Source organism: Rhinolophus sinicus, linkage group LG15, assembly GCF_036562045.2.
Source record: "Rhinolophus sinicus isolate RSC01 linkage group LG15, ASM3656204v1, whole genome shotgun sequence".
In the NCBI taxonomy this organism is placed as follows: domain Eukaryota; kingdom Metazoa; phylum Chordata; class Mammalia; order Chiroptera; family Rhinolophidae; genus Rhinolophus; species Rhinolophus sinicus.
In genome coordinates this window covers 37196506-37201827 of record NC_133764.1, presented here as the reverse complement: position 1 = coordinate 37201827, position 5322 = coordinate 37196506, and the positions used below count along the sequence as shown (strand labels likewise).

Genomic DNA, 5322 nt, shown 5'->3' with positions numbered 1-5322 from the left:
CTGCAGTGAGAACAAAAAAGAAAGGAAATGCTGTTGGTTCCTGCCAAGAGGCAGGTGCCGCCCCCTCGTAGGGCTGCCCTGGGCAGCGGGCTGGAGCCTTAGTTCTCTTTGTGTCCCAGGCCTCAGCTGCTCTAGAGCTATATATTATGGCCCAAAGAGGCAGACCGCTCTGGAAGGTAGTGAGCTCCCCGAGGCTAGAAGTGTTCAAACAGAGACTGGATAACCAGCAATTCGTCCAAGGTTTTATCAACTAGAGTTTTGTACTGGGTTGATGCCGCAGGAGATCAATGGTTTTCTAACATTTTTTAAAGTACTCGATACCTTTTTCCCTCTTCGATCTTAGATGGAGGCCAGTGCGTGAAGCAAAGGCAGGACTGCCCTGGCGAGGGTCATGGCCCCTATTCCTCCCCCTCTTCCTCGTAGCAGTCCCAGCAGTACCCCCACAGAGCTCCAGGGCTCTGCCCCCTCGCCCCCCCGCCAAGGTTAGGATAAAAACTGAGCTCTGGACGGTCCAAGGTCCAAGCCAGATCCTGTGACCTCAGAAGTCCCCTGCCTAGATGGAGGCAGCTGGAGGGCCCAGAGGTGACCAGGGAAGGACACATGCTGCCCCAAGGGAGGCCTTGGTCCCAAGGAGGACCCGAAGTTCCAGCTCGCCCTGCCCCCCCATGGCATACCCAGTGGGTGGGAGAGGAGAGCATTTCCGAGTAAGCCGTTAAGAGACTGGCCTCGCTGAGACCGGAAGGACAACTTGGGAAGCTGGGATGATCTGCATTGAACATGGCAGCTGTATATTATGGGGTTTTGAGCAGGAAACGCATCAGGAGGTCAGCGCTTTGTGTTCTTAGAGCAGATGAACTGGCGGAGAGTGGGGTGACAGATGCTGTGCCGTGTGAAGGCAGAGTGGTTGTGGCAAGAGCGTGAACGAGAGGCTGAGTCCCAGAGACCTTTCAAAGGCAGGGGAGGGCTGAGACATCGGAATGGGAGCATCAGGCTGGATTCAACGACCCTGGGCCATGATGAAGCGTCAAGGATGCTGCTGAGACCACAGAAAAACTGATGAGCCGAGAGGAGGCCGGTTTGGGACAAGAAGACATAAATTCCTTGTCACCAGGGACATGCCTTCCCAGCTGCAAATAGGGATTTAGAGAGATGGCCTGAGCATCCTCAGTCTGGAGCTGTCATTTGGAGGCCTGCGGTGGCTGAGTTGATTTTATGGTGCCTGTGTAGAGAACTAGCTGTGACCTCCGCCGGCCTGCCCTCCTGCCCAGCATTCGTGCTGGCGCCAGCTCTGCTCCCTCTGCTCACCCCTGTGAATGCCAAAGATGAGCAGCCTGATTGCCTAATGGAATCCTTCCGGAAGGAGGGAGCACTGTTGGACCCGCTGCACCTGCGGTGGGAGCTGGGCGGTGGCCCTGCCCCTTGCTGTTCTTGGTGCCCATGTGGGGACCCTCCTGAGCTGGTCTGCAGGGCAGTGTGTGCAGGCCCCTTGAGAGCCCCCTGTTATCTCTGTCCTTGCCCGCTGCAACGGGATGGAAGGACAGTCATTCCCACGGGAGTTAGGCCTCCCTCTCTGCCTGCCTAGTGGAGAGGCTGTTCTCTAAAATCATTCCAGATTAATACGGGGGCTTGGTGCGGTCACAGCAGGAGGTAGCTCAGGTCCCAACGGATCCTGTTTGCAGGACCCAAGGGTAGAACCTTCTCCTCGGTAGACAGACAGACAGACAGATATCTGTGTCTTTCTGATGCTCTCCGTCTTGCTCCCTCTCTTCCTCTCTCCATCTCTCTGCCCGTGTCCTTCCATCTCTCTGTTTAGTGCTGTGATCAGTCTGGATTAGCCATAATTGGCTTCCTGCAGGGTGTGTATCCGGCTCTCAGTGGCTCCTAGAAGCCTCCCCCTGAGTCCCTCTGCACCCTAAGACACCTGCCTGTCCCATCTGCCACCCCTCCCCTCTTGGTCTCTGGGGGACTCAGGTCTTGGGCTCCTGACAAGTGTCAGGAGGCACTTCCCCTGTGCTTTGCCCCACCCTGCCCACTCTGTTGGAGGAAAAAGCTGAATTAGAAAAGTTTCCCAGCACACATGAAGTTCAGACTAGACTCCACCCAGTAACAGAATGCTGCGACAGTGGAGTGACTGTGGTTGGGTCTCAGCCTGGGCCTGCTTTGGGGACCAGCCAGGATGACGCCAGCTCTCTGTCTCAGAGGGTGTCAGCAATTCACAATTTTCATTAAATTGATTTACTTTCATTAGAGCAGGGTGTATTAGTCTGCTGGGGCTGCCATAACCAAGTACCACAGACTGGGCAGCGTAAACAACAGAAATTTCTTCTCTCCTGAACTGTGAGATCAAGGTGTTGGCAGATTTGGTCTCTCCTGAGGCCTCTCTCCTTGGCTTACAGATGGCCACTTCCTCCCTGTGTCCTCTCACGGTCTCTCCTCTGTGCAGGCGCACCCCTGGTGTCTCTCTGTGGGTCCAAATTTCCTCTTACAAGGGCACCAGTCAGATTGGATTAGGGCCCACCCTGACCACCTCCTTTTAACTGAAGCACTTCTTTAAAGGCCCTGTCTCCAAATACAGCCACAATCTGAGGGACTGGGGGTTAGGACCTCAACATATGAATCTGGGGAGGAACGTGATTCAGCCCATACACCTGATGCCATGCAACACTCGAGACCAAGGGCATTGACGAGAAAGCAGCAGTGACAGCCTTTTGTGAGGTTCGAGGCCAGCACTCTGAGCAGCGCCATGTTTGTGCTGCTTCCAGATGTGGTCCTGGCCAGGCTGTGTGGCACAGCTGTCCCGCCAGCCAGGGGACTCAGTCCCAAGAGTGGGACTCAGACCTCCAGACCCCGAGGGATCGCTTTTGGCTCGTCCTTCAGCCAGTCCTTCGCTGCCTAATTCAACAGACGTGGCGCTGAGGGCCAGATTCCGTTAGCCTCTCAGTTCACGCCTTTATAGCTCTCACCTAAGCTCTGAACCTTCTTCTCAGAGTCCCTCCTGCCTCGTCCTAGCTTTCCCCTTGCCAATGCATTCCTACATCCCACTCCAAAAGGGAGCTCCCATCCTGTTTCTCCCCATTTAAAAGCTTCCAGGGCTCCTCAATGCCTTGTCCTATAGAAATCTCCATGGTCCAGGCCCTGACCACTCCCCTCCCTGCAATCACACCAGACTCCAAAGAGTCACTGGAAATGCTGTGCTGTTCCACGCCTGGCAATCTCATCTCACCCAGCTCAGAATTCTTGTCCCCTTTGAGGCTTTCTCTGCTGAGCTTTGAGGCTTTCTCGGCTGAGCTCCCCTTCATTAAGGCCAACCCCGTCTTACTTAAATGCACAAAGTGTTCCTGAAAATACACATGCAGAACTGCTTGTGCCAAAGCAGAACTAAAGCTGGAACATGTGATCAGGTGTTGCAAATGTAAAATTCCTAATTAGCAGCTCTTCTAGACACAGGCTTCGACAGCACAGTTCTAGCATGCTGTACATGCTTTCCTTTATTCCTTTCCTTCACGACTGCACACAAGTCCACCTCCTTGAAGCAAAGAGCACTGGTCTAAGGCTAAAGGCCACCACTTCCACTTTCCATCCTTTTTATAAAATAAGGGCAAAATGTAAAAACAGTGATGTGTTACCTTTTTAAAAAAATAATGGGGGGGGCGGCGGGATAGCTCAGTTGGTTAGAGCATGAGCTCTCAACAACAAGGTTGCCGGTTCAATTCCCGCATGGGATGGTGGGCTGTGCCCCCTGCAACTAAAGACTGAAAACAGTGACTGGACTCAGGGTTGAGCTGCACCCTCCACAACTAGATTGAAGGACAATGATTTGGGGCTGATGGGGCCTGGAGAAACACACTGTTCCCCAATATTACCCAATAAAACAAACAACAACAAAAACCTCTTTCTTTAAAAAAATAAAAAAAATAATGGAATCCTTTCCACTATTTTGACGTTATCTAAAAGCCTACTAATAGCCCAGATAAATGTGAGGCCCTGGGGTGCCTCCCTGGAGCACAGTTTGAAAACTACTTCATTGCTACCCTCCTCCCACCACCACTGCTTTGCATCTGGAATGTAATGCAGGCAACGCCCCCCCCCCCACCCTCTTCCCCCCACACACACCCAGGAGAACTTGAGATGTTCTGGGCTTGCAAAGTGGGGTGTGAGGGACAGTGAGAGTGGTCAGGGCTCTCTGGCTGTTAGGGACAGAAACTAGGTCAGGTGCGCGTGCACAGACCCGGGAGCTGAGTGGCTCACATGCAGGGAAAGTCAGGGGTAAAATGGCCTCTGGAGCAAACAGAGCCGGGGCCTCTCCTCCTGAGCTCCTGGCCTCACAGCTCTGAGACCAGAGGTCCTTTGTCCCAAAGCAGAAGTTGGGCCCCTGGGTCGCAGCCACATGCTGGTGCGAGGAGGGGGTGGGGTCTGACGTCTGACGGCCCTGACATTTCCCACCAGGACCACAGGCTTCAAGAGGCATCTTCTGAAAGAAGGGGGTTTCTAGCCAAACAAAAAGTAGTGTCCAGTTTACAGTGTTTGCTAAACTTCATTAAGTCTCACAATGAAAAATTGATTTTAATTTGCATCCCCATAGATGAAGGCACAGAACCACAGCAGAGGTTTTAGAAAGATGCTACCTACCTCTACCACACACACCACACTATTTGTCTTTAATTCTGGGATACAGGCGTGCCCTCCAAAGTCTTAGTACAGTTTTAAGTTTTAATAACTTAAGAAGTGTAAATGCCTCAAACCTACAAAGCACATCAGTTGAATATTTACTTACTTAAATGTCTTTTACACTTAGTTTCCTGACATTTGAATGTTGTTTTCATTTTAATTCTTTGTGTGTGCCAGAATCTGGCCAGATGGGCAAAGAGAGGCCTCTCCCATGGGCGCCTTGGAGATCTGGTCGACCTTCCTTGAGGTCAGCATGTCCAAACACTGTCATGTGTGCAGCAAGTCTTCTTAGGGCTGAAATCACAAAGGTCAGTCCCTTTAGTCACTGACCATCAGCCCATGTTTTCAAAGTCTGAAAACCAACTAGAGCCATGTACAGCAGCACTAAGTGGTCATATTATATGAATCTGAATAAGAAACATTAATATATTTAAAATGTAAATGACTAACCTTTCAAATGTCATTTTTTTGGTGTTTGTAGCATTTGTGTTTCTGAAGTTACTAAGGCTTAAAACCACACTAAGACTGGCTGCACATTTTTAAAAATACAGTGGTACCTCAGTTTTCTAATGTAAACCGTTCCGGAAGACCGAGTTCTGAAACGTTCGAAAACCGAGGTGTGGTTTCCCCATAGAAAGTAACGCAAAATGGTTT

At 51.4% G+C, this 5322-nt stretch overlaps 1 protein-coding gene across 1 annotated transcript in view; it reads left to right on the top strand.

The window, feature by feature from the left end:
- The window catches only part of MXRA7 (matrix remodeling associated 7), a 28279-nt gene that overhangs the window by 7768 nt on the left and 15189 nt on the right, over positions 1 to 5322 (top strand). The window lies entirely within an intron of this gene.